This window comes from Lepidochelys olivacea (assembly GCF_965140295.1).
Source record: "Lepidochelys olivacea isolate rLepOli2 genome assembly, chromosome: 2".
Classification (NCBI taxonomy): Eukaryota; Metazoa; Chordata; order Testudines; family Cheloniidae; genus Lepidochelys; species Lepidochelys olivacea.
The window spans coordinates 72,155,557-72,169,854 of record NC_140412.1 but is presented as its reverse complement, the minus strand read 5'-3'; the positions used below and the strand labels follow the sequence as shown (position 1 = coordinate 72,169,854).

The following is a 14,298-nucleotide window of genomic DNA, read 5'->3' as shown; positions in this document are numbered from 1 at the left end:
GGTTTTGCCTAGAGGGATTCTCTAGGTTTTGAATCGGATTACCTGTAAGGTATTTAGCATCCTGATTTTACAGAGGTGATTCTTTTACTTTTTCTTTAATTAAAATTCTCCTTTTAAGAACCCGATTGCTTTTTCATTGTTCTTAAGATTCAAGGGTTTGGGTCTGTGTTCACCTATGCAAATTGGTGAGGATTTTTATCAAGCCTTCCCCAGGAAAGGGGGTGTAGGGCTTGCGGGGATATTTAGGGGGGACGAGTCTCCAAATGGGCTCGTTCCCTGTTCTTTAACATGCTTGGTGGTGGCAGCATAGGGTTCAAGGACAAGGCAAAGTTTGTACTTGAGGAAGTTTTTAACCTAAGCTGGTAAGAATAAGCTTAGGGGGTCTTTCATGCAGGTCCCCACATCTGTACCCGAGACTTCAGAGTAGGGAAGGAACCTTGACACAAGCAGAGAGAGTGTAAAGGAATGTTTCTATTTATCAATATCATAGACTTCAACGCTTAATTAGAGGGTGATATAAACTGGCCTAGTAACTCACTGTATAGTCATTAGCCCACAGTGAGTGGACCCAATCACTGAGTCACGTGCTTCCAAGCCAACTGGGTCTGGAAAGATTTTATTCACTAGGTCTGGGGGTCTAGCGCACACAATCCCAGGCTCAGACTTTGTCTGATACCCTTTCTTGGGATGTGGGATGCCAATGTCCAGAAACCAGTGTCTGAATCCTCCTGAGCCCCACAAGTTGCTTCTCTGCCATCCCCCAGACTTGACCTAGGCTGTGGGCAATTAGGACCTACTTGTTTAACCCCATCAGACACAACATGACAGAAAAGTGAAGAACAAAGGCTTTAGCAGAAGAATTTAACCATATTTACTCTTAAACCAATCAAGAGTTACAGATCTCTGAAAACAAACCTGAAGTCCTAAAATGCACCCTCCCATAGTATGAGCTCACTCCTTCTGTGAGTCTGTAGTGCATCAACAGACTAAGCTGGGCAGAGTCCCTCCTTCCCTTTCTGTCCTGCAAGTCCTTATGTGTAGCAGTCAACCCTCCTGCACAGAGTAAAACCCTGATCTTACATAGGGCCTCTGTCTCTGTGCCACATGTGCAAACTATAAAGTGCTATAGCCACTGGTCATGCTTGTCCTCCTCAACCCCTTTCTGGGCACTCTGTAGAACAACCATTATTCCATGAGGGGCGGGCCTGTAGATGAGAGTCAAAGTCAACAGCTGTCAGCGATGGCCTTTCAGTGAGATGTACAACACCTTTCCCAGTCATGGCAGCTGTCTGGAGCACAGCACAACAGCCTGCCCTTGGGCAAGTCCCAACAACTGTCGTCACAGTACACAAGTATTAAAACCTTCACAATTTCATACAGTAATATCCCACTCCATCACAAAGAGAAATAGCTGAATGACACTGGAGCAAGTTTGATTTAGATTGAGTACCATCCTTCCAAGAGATTCATCTGAAATGGCTTTCCAAATCAAGGACGGAACCTTGCAGTTCTAACTCACGAGTCATTCCATTGATTCATATCAATTTGTAATATTTTCCAAAATGATGACTACACAATTATCTTGCTTATTTCCTTTGTTAGTGTTATTATTTATTTTGGACTGGTCCAGAAAATCAGGATCATAGTCCCACTTTAGCACATACACAAAGACATGGCACTTGATTCTCATTTACTTTTCATTGCCAGAGACTTTAATATAAATGAGAACTAAGCCCATGGTTTCTACCTCTGAGAATGTATAAAGTGAACAAGCAAAATGGGGGGAGGAAAAAAGGACAGAATTTTTAATTATATATTTAAAAACAATCAATTACCTCCATCATCCACCAATGTTACTGTTCTAGTTTCTCAAATGTGCAGTAGAAATGGATCTTGTACAACCAAAGTTAAAGCCATTGTTTGTGCACTGTTCCTTCATAACTTCTAGACATGTTTTATCTTATCCATTTTACAACAGTTGATTAGGATGGGTGGAGGAAGACGCACAGAATTACAGACTTACATAAGTGTTTAGCTCTCAAAAATTGCCCCAAAGCTTTTTCTGAAAATAAAGTTTTTAAAAAATGCATCTTAAAATTCCAAATCTTCAAGGTTAACACAGGAGCTGTGCTGGGCATGGGCACTCAACAGTCATACAGAAGTTCCTGTTGTGTCCATTGCATGAGATACTTTGAAGGAGTGTTGATGATGGCCCAGTAGCAGGCTATGACAGGGAGCCACAGTACTGCACATCTGATCTAAAGGGGCTATTTCAGCCTGTGGTGTTTGGGTGGCTCTGCAGTAGTCCCTGATCCTGACCCCTCAGTTGATGGGGGTAAAATTCAGCTCCCCACCTCTTCACTCTCCACCTGCATAGAGACCAAATACTGTAGCCAGAAGAAAAGAATGTCATCCTAAGAAAACACATATGCAAGTAGACTTCAAAAATTACAAACATGTTTTAAATACAATTATTTCCTCTTGCAGGAAACCTGTCACATCAGGGTTCTGTGTTTCACCCTCTACAGATGATATCACGAACACAAACAGCCCAGGAAGCTGCACAGCCTGTACTGCTTGAGATGTTCTTTATATCATTAACTTTAGCAGGGGAAGCACAAAAACTAAGAACAAAGGTCTCAATAAAAAAAGCCTTTCAGTGAATCTTCAAGATGTATTTGCGGTATGTAAATCTAGACAAGCTAGTGGCTTGGGAACAAACAGATATGAAGGTGGTTGATTATTTCTGGACATGGCTAGCATTATTCCATTTTGTTCTAACTTCCCATCTGGGTCACTGCCGATGCTAGATTCCAATGAGGCTCTTATTTTAAAAAAATCCTAATAAGGAGTATAACAATTTGGTATTTCAAAACACGTATTTGTTTTAAAAAGCATTGGAGATTTTATTGTCCTTTGCACATCCAGCTGTGCTATTACTTTACCCTTTTTATGTTAAGGCCAAGACAGGCCAATTTCTTGTAGCCTAAGAAAAGGAAATTAAGCTTTGGTATACATAAAATATTTTTAAAGCAAATTATGAATCCAATATCGATAGTTCATAGAAACAGCTTTGGCTCTAGCATTCTTGTCTAATAAAAATATTGTTTAAGTATTCAAAAATAAAGAAGAAATTAAACTCACGTCTCTTAAAAGCATTTGACAATTGCCTATAGTACAAGATTTAGGCAAGATAAAAATATTGCCTACAAACCTCTAGGTCAGATTTACACCTTTTCAGAATCTTACAGTGTGAAAATATACAGATTCCAGAATTAATCCTCAGAATCTATATATCTGTTCAAAACAGACTCTTACACTTTGAATATGTTGATATAATCCCATAGATAATCCTTGCTAGAGTATCAATTTTTTTCTTCTAGTATTTGGTTTCTTTTTCATACATTAGTGTTTGTATCTTAGCCATAAATTTTATATGCTGATGTTCGAAGTGATGAGGATCTCACAGGATGACTGCAAAGTCAAACTTATATGGAGGAGACTGGATATAGAAAAGCCACCTGGTTTGCAAGAGCCTCTCTCTTGGTAAGTAATAGTGAAGGAGTTCTGATCTCTTGGGTCCAAAAAGGATTATCCCTTCAACCATCTTACAGCCAGAGTATTATAAGGATTTCCTCTTGATCATTTAGCAGTCTATAAGACAATTAAGAGAAACATGTACTAGAAATCTTGGATAGCTGAACATACACAGCCCCTTCTGTTAAGGAAATAGAGTATTGCGTTTTGAATTAGTCTATTTTTAGTTCTCTGAAAGTTTACATTTGAGTGCTAAGTCTGTCAATTTAGCCAATTAATGTTCATGTTGCATATGTATTTGCATTGCCAAGATATTAAAAGTCATTGCTCAATAACAATTCCTGTGGCCTCTTGTGAGACAGGCTGAAATATTGCTTTCTGATATTATTAACATGTGGCTCATTGTTAATAACCTCTGACATTCCTGTGAAACTATTCTTACTCCTCAGTTCCAAGATGGTGACATGCTTTTGAGTTGTCAAGAGACTATCAAATTAAAAAGGTACTTTTTATATATTGGCCAATCCAGGAAGGGGTTTCTATTGTTAATGCTGTTCCCATATGTGTTTTGGGAGAAATTTCTGACTATGTTTGCGAACAGTCAAAAACTAGTTGACTAGGTAAGGAACTGAAAAATTGTATCATTCAATATGGGACTATAGTGACAAATATAATTTTACAAGATACACATGTAAATTCTTGTTTCTATTACCTCATATGGTTAGAAGACAAAGGCAAAATGTTTAAGTCAATTTTCATGTTTTCTCTATACTATACACACTTTATACCTCTATTTTTGAATAAAATAGCACTTTCTCCCCAAATCACTTGAGTTGGCCTTTCTCTAAGTGGTAAATGCTTTTGGGAGCATTTATAATTAATTCTTTTTCTATAACATTTGACATCTTGGTTACTATTAATTCTAGACTATTATTGATTTTATAAGCAAATATAGTCTTAAAAACTCCAGTGTGTCCCTTTTCCCATCAAATATGGTATTAATACTACTATTTTGGGGAATACATATAAAACTGAAGACAATCTGAAGAGTGGACTGTAATACTAGTAAGCCTGTGAAAGCAAGTGACCCTTAAAATCTAAAGTGACATGTAACACTATGCATCCACTACCACAATGGATGCCACAGGTTTAGCATTAGAGATGTAGCTAATAATGTTGCAGATAACATTTCTCTTTGATACTTCATCTTGTACATTTATTCAGCTTCAAACTAATGCAATAGTGCATTAAATACTCAGAATCACAAAACTCAAGCAGAGCTCAGAAACAACTTTGGAGTACAAGACTACATGAATAAAAACTGAGGTAATTAGTGTTTTACATGATCCTTAGGTACAAATTTTCAAAAGCTAATTTGTTGATGTTTTCATCCATTTCATTGAGAGAGATGAGCAAAAACACATTTGTCCCTATCCGATTATCTCTGGAGAACAAATACTTGTAATTCAAGCACTGGGTCTTGCAAATATTTATGTCTAGACTTGTCACCCCTTCAGATTCTGTTCCAGAATTTAGACTCCTTCACAAGGTGTATCTAGACCTTGAAGATAAAATAGAAAACAAAGATTTTGAAAGAATGATCTCAACCGATTCCACTGTGGGCTTTAAAGTTTTGAATAAAGGGAAGACTTCCCTTCTCCATTTCTTCTGCCACAATGTTTTTTCGTGCCTCAAGTTTTCCCATCAGTAAATTTTGTAATGAAAAATTTGGATAGCAGATAATCTTTCTATTGAAGTAGTGCATATTGTTTTATAGAGTGAAATCTCAATGTATACATCAACATAAATGTCCATTATAAAATATGAAGCTAGTGATATTTGCTGTTGACTTAATTGTTGATCATGTCAGTCAGTAACTTCCTTTAGGTCAGTTCATAATTCTACTCCTATCAAAATTTGTAGCAGCAAAAAAGAAGTTTTAATGGAACCAGTGTCCCTTTTTCTACTTTTGTCTAGGAGATCTTTCTACAATGCTTCTTCAACTAGAGGGGATTTCTTCAACTAGTATAAAATAGGTACTTGGGAAGATTCAGTTGCTGCATCTACTTTTGGTAAGGCTGGCTGCGATATCCACTTTTAGAGTCCTGCATTTTATAAGGCATCATGGTTATAAATATTCCTCCTTTGGAACATATCCAGATAATGAGTGATGAGGAATATAAACAAATGTTTGCCACACTCTTATAATGTCAGAGAATTCTAACAAATAATCTCTTTTTGTTGATCCTCGTTAGACTACAAAAGCTCAACGACAGTTCACCCCCTCTGGAATAGCACAAGGTCCCAGAGCTTGGAACGGATTCATGGGTTACTTTTCTCTTTTTGGTTAAACATGTTTCATTTTCTTTTTGATTGCTTATACATTTTGTCTTTATAGTAGGATAATCATTTGACTGCAGCTGGATGAAGACCATTTTCTTCTTTGATGACTCCTAGGGTTGCCAATTTTGGTTGGACATATTTCTGGAGATTTCATTACAGGATATAATCTTTAATTCCTGGAGACTCCAGCAGAATCCTGGAGGGTTGGCAACCCTAATGACTCCTTGTGCATGACTATCGTTTGAACTTCCTTTACCAATGGAGAAATTAGCCTTCACAATGTTCTAACTAAAATTAACTGAATTTTACTGGAGACCATGAAATGCTCCTGGGAGACTGACAATAGTAAGTTTCACTTTACCAGTGCAGATACAACTTACTAAAAGACTTCAGGAGGAAGTCTTACCCATAACATTTATCCCAGAAGTAGTACTAGAATCCTAGTCACTTACCATTGCAGTTGTTTCTTTAGAAGAGTAGCGATAATTTCTTTTGATCCTGAGAAGAGTGTTGATATTTCTTTCACGGCACTCACTTCAGCAGCTTACACACGTTTGGTTTTTGATAGGGTGTTAGGAGATGGGCGACCTAGCCCTGCCCTGTGGCTCTCCCTCCGAGATGGATATTCTAGGTCTAGAAGCCGACTGGGAGCAGAAAAGACAACATATTCCCCTTCAATAAACAGGTGAAGCGGGGCCTGACATTTTGCACATACGTGCTTTAGATAGAGCCTTCTTAAGGATTGAGTTTTTCCTTAGGTGGCATGCATCCTCGCTCAAATGTTAAATGTGGAAGCGATTCTTACCACATGTCAAACTCAGACCAAGATCATCCAATGCCTAAATAAGCTTTCTTTTACAACACATCTTTCCAAAGAGTAATAAGATTTAAGAGAGCACTTTCTATCTAGTTTGCTTCTAGAGGTAAAACTATCTTGTGAAACAGAATCAAGACAGCACTTTACTTGTCTTAGATTATCAGATGACAACTCCATCTCCATATCCAGTCACAGGAGAATTAAACTTTTACAGATTAGTGGGATATGGATACAAATATAAATGATTACTGGAATGATTTGCATTTTTAAAGCAAGACTCTGGAGGGTTGTTTTTTTGTAGGGGAATAGCTTCAGAAGGGCCAAATGATGGCAGCTGAACTCCCAGAAGGAGTCAATCACCCTAAGCATCGAAGAAAAGGGACATACTTCCCCAAGCCCCCTACCCTCAAATCCCTTTAAGGATGAATATGCTACTTTCATAGAGCTCCCAGACTCTAATCTAAACCTGTTCCACCTGCTAAGAGATTAATCTTTTTGTCTATGAATTTGCTCATCAGGAATTGGGAGAAAATGATAGCTTATGCTATACAACACAGGATTTCTGTACGTTTCATCTTTTATTTCTCCTATAAAAGAGGATGTATAGTATACACTTCAAATAACTTCATGCGTTTAAGTTGTAAGAACTCTGTGTTAAGCATCAGGCCTTAGCTGCATGGTCCCCAAGCAAAATCCCCATATGCTAGGCTGGAAATATACAAAGCATCCAGGAAATTGTCCTATAGGTATCTATAGTTTGCTTGATGACTGGTTGCCAAAAATTTAAGCAGAAAGATCCAAGCCAAGCAACAAGGCATTTCACTGCACTTTTTGAAGATGCACTGGTGAACTTCTTGGTAGGGATTTTTATATTTTTATCCAAGACATGACCACAAAGATAAGCACAGAAATACTGAAACTTTTGCCACTTGGAAATGTAGTCTCTGCTCCCATCTGGTTTGTGCACAGAAACGCTCAACACAGAAAGATTATGGCTTATAAGTACAAGTGACTAGAACAGTCTGGAATAGTATTATTCAGCATGTTACCGAATCTTTGCTTAAAATGTGTATTTAAAATCTAGTTTGAAGCTCTGTAAGTAGCTAAAAATAAACTAACCCAATTTAAAAGATAATTTATTTTCCTGGGAAGATGCAGACAGTTAGGCCAAAGAATCCTAGTCATCCATTGAGTAAGTACAGGACAGGAAGTAGCAATTCAAACTTCCACACATTGCCCTGTCAGTGCGCCTCAAATGTAACCTCAGATATATTTCATTTCAGTTATACCACCAAACAAGCCGATGAAAATTATTTTCAGTCAATATAGACCCCTGCTGGGTTTAAGCCAGTGATCTAAGTGGAAAAACTCTGCATGCCTTTCATGAACACTTTTACCTGGAAGGCCTCTCATCCAAGTTTTGAGCAGATCAATCTCAATCAGCTGAAATCAGAAGTCACAGACCATAGTATCCGCAGGCTACGTCTCATTTATCAACTGAAGTGCCAGAGACCAAGATAACCAAGCACCAGGAACCAAAACCAGGCCTTATGCACAATAGCGTGTTCCTACCAGGTCCGTTCTAAAAATTTTTTATATATTATAAACAAATTAGTAGGATCAGAAGAACAATTCCCTTAGAACACCACGTATCAGGTTTTCAAGATATTACCCATCCAAATACAGTATTAACTCGGTACAATCAGCTTTATTTTAAAAGAAAACAGCCAAAATTTGGGATATTCAAGAGAGGAAAAATCATCCATTAGGCAGCCAACCCTTATTCCTTCATTTGTAACCTAGTGGTTACCAAATATATTTTTATCAGGAAGCACTTACACACTTAACATAATTTTGTTTGTTGGTTTAGTTTTTTTAATAGCCATTGCTTGGTTGCTTATTATTGCAAGAATGATGATTGAGTAACATACTGTGGAGTAAAAGATCCAATCTTGTTAGGGGGCATCAAAACTTTGTGTATGATACTTACATTAATCCCATGATCTAGTTACACAATGGAATACAGTCAGTCACTTGGAGCTAAAAGAATGAATTACTATCACCTTAATGTAGAGCAACATTCAGAGCACCATACCTAAATAAGTCTGAGACCTGGTCTACACTATGAGTTTAGGTCGAATTTAGCAGCATTATCTCCATTTAACCCTGCACCTGTCCACACGACGAAGCCCCCCCACCCCCCCCCCCTTTTTTTTTTTTTTTTTTTTTTTTAACTTTAAGGGCTCTTAAAATTGATTTCTTTACTCAACCCCCGATGAGAGGATTAGCGCTGAAATCGGCCTTGCCGGGTCAAATTTGGGGTACTGTGGATACAATTCAACGGTATTGGCCTCCGGGAGCTATCCCAGAGTGCTCAGTTGTGACCGCTCTGGACAGCGCTCTCAACTCAGATGCACTGGCTAGGTATACAGGAAAAGGCCCACGAACTTCTGAATCTCATTTCCTGTTTGGCCAGCGTGGTGAGCTCACCTGCACAGGTCACCATGCAGAACTCATCAACACAGGAGACCGTGCAGTCCCAGAAACACCAAAGAGCTCCAGCATGGACCGAATGGGAGGTACGGGATCTGATTGCTGTATGGGGAGATGAATCCGTGCTGGCAGAACTCCGTTCGAAAAGACGAAATACCAAAATAGTTGAAAAAAATCTCCAATGGCATGAAGGACAGAGGCTATAACAGGGACCCGCAGCAGTGCCGTGTGAAAATTAAGGAGCTCAGGCAAGCCTACCAAAAAACCAGAGAGGCAAATGGCCACTCCAGTTCAGAGCCCCATACATGCCGCTTCTATGAGCTGCATGCCATTCTAGGGGGTGCAGCCACCACTAACCCCAACCCTGTGCTTTGACTCCGTCCAAGGAGTGGGGGCGAGGAAGATGATGATGAGAATGATGTTGTAGATAGCTCACAGCAAGGAAGCGGAGAAACCTGTTTCCCCAACAGCCAGGATCTGTTTATCACCCTGGACCCAGTACCCCCTGAACCCACCCAAAGGCGGGCTCCTGGACCCTGAAGGCGGAGAGGGGACCTCTGGTGAGTGTACTTTTGTAAATATTATACCTGGTTTAAAAGCAAATGTGTTTAATAATTAATTTGCCCTGGCATTCGCAGCCAGTACAGCTACTGGAAAAGTCAGTTAACGTGTCTGGGGATGGAGCGGAAATCCTCCAGGGACTTCTCCATAAAGGTCTCCTGGATGTACTCCCAAAGCCTTTGCAAAAGGTTTCTGGGGAGGGCAGCCTTATTCCGTCCTCCATGGTAGGACACTTTACCATGCCAGGCCAGTAGCACATAGTCGAGAATCATTGCAGAACAAAGGGAACAAAGCAATTTTGCTGGCATTCAAACAACATCCATTCTCTATCTCTCTGTGTTACCCTCAGGAGAGTGATATCATTCATGGTCACCTGGTTGAAATAGGGTGGTTTTAGTAAGCGGCCATTCAGAGGTGCCTGTTCCTGCTGTGCTGTTTGCCTGTGGCTGAACAGAAATCTTCCCCGCTGTTAGCCACGCGGTGGGGGGAAGGGTGAAGCCATCATTCCAGAGAATTGTGTGTGTGTGTGTGGGGGGGGGGGGGCGGCAAGGGTAGTTGGGTTTCTGCTGCACGTGAACCCGGAAACCGCAGCCCCTCCTTTTAAATTGCCAACCCATTTTTAATGGGCAACCCAACGGCTACTTCATATGGGAAATGAGGGTGCTGCTGTTTGAAGCCATTCCCACATGTTATGAAGTTTAAAGAAGCCAAAAGACTGTGGCTTACCATGGCTGCCTGCAAGCCGAATTCTGCTGCCCAGCCCTGCGTGAGGGATCTCTCACACCAAACCAGCATACCCTCAATAAGAGGCAAAATGCGACCTTATAATGAAAGCACATGTGCTATGTAACGTTAACAGCAAGGTTTACTGTGAACGAGTGTACCCATTGTTCTACAAAATGTGTCTTTTTAATTAACTAACACTCTCCCTTTTTTCCCACTCCACCAGCTGCATATGTTTCTCCTTCCCAGAGGCTAGCGAAGATTAGAAGGAGAAAAAAATGCACTCGTGATGAAATGTCCTCTGACCTCATGCTGTCCTCCCACACTGACAGAGCACAGCAAAATACGTGGAGGCAGACAATCTCAGAGTGCAGGAAAACACAATATGATCTCGAGGAGAGGTGGCAGGCTGAAGATGGTAGGTGGCGTCAGCTTGCTGAAAGAAGGCAGGAGTCAATGCTCAGGCTGCTGGAGGATCAAACTCATATGCTCCAGTGTATGGTTGAGCTGCAGGAAAGGCAGCAGGAGCACAGACTGCCGCTACAGCCCCTGTGTGACCAACTGCCCTCCTCCCAAAGTTCCATAGCCTCCTCACCCAGACGTCCAAGAATGCGGTGGGGGGCCTCCAACTACCCAGCCACTCCACCCCAGAGGATTGCCCAAGCAACAGAAGGCTGGCATTCAGTAAGTTTTAAAGTGGTGTGTGGCCTTGTCCTTCCCTTCTCCACCACCCCTCCCGGGCTACCTTGACAGTTATCCCCCTATTTGTGTGATGAATAAATAACGAATGCCTGAATGTGAAGCAACAATGACTTTATTGCCTCTGCAAGCGGTGATCGAAGTGGGGAGGGGAGGGTGCTTAACTTACAGGAAAGTAGAGTGAAACCGAGACGGGAAGGGAGAGGGGTTCCATCAAGGAGAAAAACAGAACTTTCACACCGTAGCCTGGCCATTCCTGAAACTGGTTTTCAAAGCTTCTCTTATGCACACCGCGCCCTCCTGTACTCCTCTAACCACCCTGGTGTCTGGCTGCGTGTAATCAGCGGCCAGGCAATTTGCTTCATCCTCCCATCCTGCCATGAACATCTCTCCCTTACTCTCACAGATATTGTGGCGCACACAGCAAGCAGTAATAACAATGGGAATATTGGTTTCGCTGAGGTCTAACTGAGTCAGTAAACTGCGCCAGCGTGCTTTTAAATGCCCAAATGCACATTCTTCCACCATTCTGCACTTGCTCAGCCTATAGTTGAACAGCTCCTGACTACTGTCCAGGCTGCCTGTGTACGGCTTCCCCAAAAGAAAGGTTTTCTGGGTCCCCAAAGATAACTATAGGCATTTCAACATCCCCAACAGTTATTTTCTGGTCTGGAAAGTAAGTCCCTTGCTGCAGCTGTTGAAACAGACCAGAGTTCCTGAAGATGCGAGCATCATGTACCTTTCCTGGCCATCCCACATTGATGTTGGTGAAACGTCCCTTGTGATCCACCAGTGCTTGCAGCACCATTGAAAAGTACCACTTTCAGTTTATGTACTCGCTGCCCTACTGGTCCAGTCTCAAGATAGGGATATGCATTCCATCTATAGCCCCACCACAGTTAGGGAATCCCATTGCAGCAAGGCCATCTAGTATGACGTGCACATCTCCCAGAGTCACTACCTTTGACAGCAGCAGCTCAATGATTGTGTTGGCTACTTGCATCACAGCAGCCCCCACAGTAGATTTGCCCACTCCAAATTGATTCTCAACTGACCGGTAGCTGTTGGGCATTGCAAGCTTCCACAGGGCTATCACCACTCGCTTCTCAACTGTGAGGGCTGCTCTCATCTTGGTATTCTTGTGCTTCAGGGCAGGGGAAAGCAAGTCACAAAGTTCCATGAAAGTGCCCTTACGCATGTCAGTTGGAATCTTCCCAACTGACACCATGATGTGCACGTTGCAGGGGCCCATACTTCGTGAGAAGTCTGTGTCCATGTCCTCATCACTCTCGTCATCGCGCTGCAGTCGCCTCCTCCTCCTCACCTGGTTTCGCTTTTCTTGAAGGTTATGGTTCTGCATATCCTGCTGGATAACACACACGGTGGTTATAGTGCTCATAATCACACGGTGATCTGAGCAGGCTCCATGTTCCCAGTGCTATGGCGTCTGCGCTGAAAAAAAGGTGTGAAACGATTGTCTGCCATTGCTCTGATGTGGGAGGGACTACTGACAATATGGCTTCAGGGTTGGCTTAAAGGGAATTAAAATCAAAGAGGGTGGCTTTGCATCAAGGAGAAACAGAATGGCCCCCTCAAGGATAGAACTCAAAACCCTAGGTGTAGCAGGCGGTTGATATCACAGAGGGAGGGAGGAAGGAAAGGAGGAGAAAATGAATACAACATAAATCTGGTCTATTTCTTGTTTTGATCCACTTCATCTGTCTTTATACATTTTGCTGGCAGCAGACGGTGCAGTACTACTGCTAGCCATTGTCATCTCCTGGGTGCTCGGCAGAAGATGGTGCAGCAGGACTGCCGGCAGGACTGAATCGCCATGAGACGAAACTTAAAAGGGAAATGACCTGGCTGAGTCACTCCCATATTTGCCCAGGTGCCCCTGACTGACCTCACCGAGGTCGGCTAAAAGAGCACCCTGGAGTACGGTGACGATGGCTACCAGTCGTACTGCACCATCTGCTGCCACAAGGCAATGAGCTGCTGCTGTGTAACAATGCAGTACCACATCTGCCAGCACCCAGGAGACATATGGTGAGGGTGAGCTGAGCGGGCTCCATGCTTGCCGTGGTACGGCGTCTGCACGGGTATCCCAGGAAAAAAGGTGTGAAACGATTGTCTGCCGTTGCTTTCACAGAGGGAGGGAGGGAAGGGGGTGCCTGACGATATGTACCCAGAACCACCCGTGACAATGTTTCTGCCCCATCAGGCATTGGGATTTCTACCCAGAATTCAAATGGGCAGCGGTGACTGCGGGAACTCTGGGATAGATACCCACAGTGCAACGCTCTGGAAGTCAACGGTTGCCTCGGTACTGCAGACGCACTCTGCCGACTAAATGCACTTAGAGCATTTGTGTGGGGACACACACAATCGACTGTATAAAAACGCTTTCTACAAAACTGACTTCTATAAATTCGACCTAATTTCATAGTGCAGACATAGCCTTTGTGAAGCAAAGGGAAAAAAGCCTTTACTATTCCAATTCATTGTAAGACTTCCATATCTCAAAACAACTGTCCTTCAAACAAGGTATAGACATTTATTTACATTCAAGAATAGGAACATGCAAGTTCAATGTTTATAACTAAGTTTTTAACAAAGTGAAACAAAGGGACTGAAAATAACAAGTAAAACCCATTGTTTTTAACCTTTATCTAGCTCAAAAATGGCCATATTTTTATTAAGTTGTGATTTGCATCCTCCTTTCTCCTCTTTTCCTGCCGTCCATCCTCCTTTCCTCCCAAGCCCAATAGATAGTTTTTTGAATAAGTTATGAAAGACTGAAAACTGGGTGATTTAATAAGAAACAGCATCTAAATCTTAAGTACAAGATCACTAATGTAATGTTAGAGTAGAGAAAATCCTTTGTTACTATGTGCTAACACAGTTTTCTGTACAGATGTGTCATGGATTAATTGCTTCATATTACTTAAAACACATAATTCTTCTGGCTATAATCTTTTTAAATTCCTGCCAGTTTAATGTAGGGTGCACCAAGCCTCCAATTATATCAGGAGGTGTCTAGAACTGAAATGAAGACGACAGTAGTGAAACAGACCCATCTTTTAAAATATATTATTTATTCTATTGTGAAAACAAAGGAAATT

At 41.6% G+C, this 14,298-nt stretch overlaps 1 protein-coding gene across 6 annotated transcripts in view; it reads right to left on the bottom strand.

Moving 5' to 3' along the window:
* Positions 1-14,298, bottom strand: part of PCMTD1 (protein-L-isoaspartate (D-aspartate) O-methyltransferase domain containing 1) — a 76,422-nt gene that overhangs the window by 19,522 nt on the left and 42,602 nt on the right. Inside the window, exon 1 of one of the 6 annotated variants that reach the window (XM_084619821.1) lies at positions 6,333-6,429. The exons of the other annotated variants lie outside the window; for them this stretch is intronic. The gene's annotated coding sequence lies outside the window, so the exon portion shown is untranslated. Of the gene's footprint in view, positions 1-6,332; positions 6,430-14,298 lie in introns of those variants that run through there. 6 annotated transcript variants of the gene reach the window in all.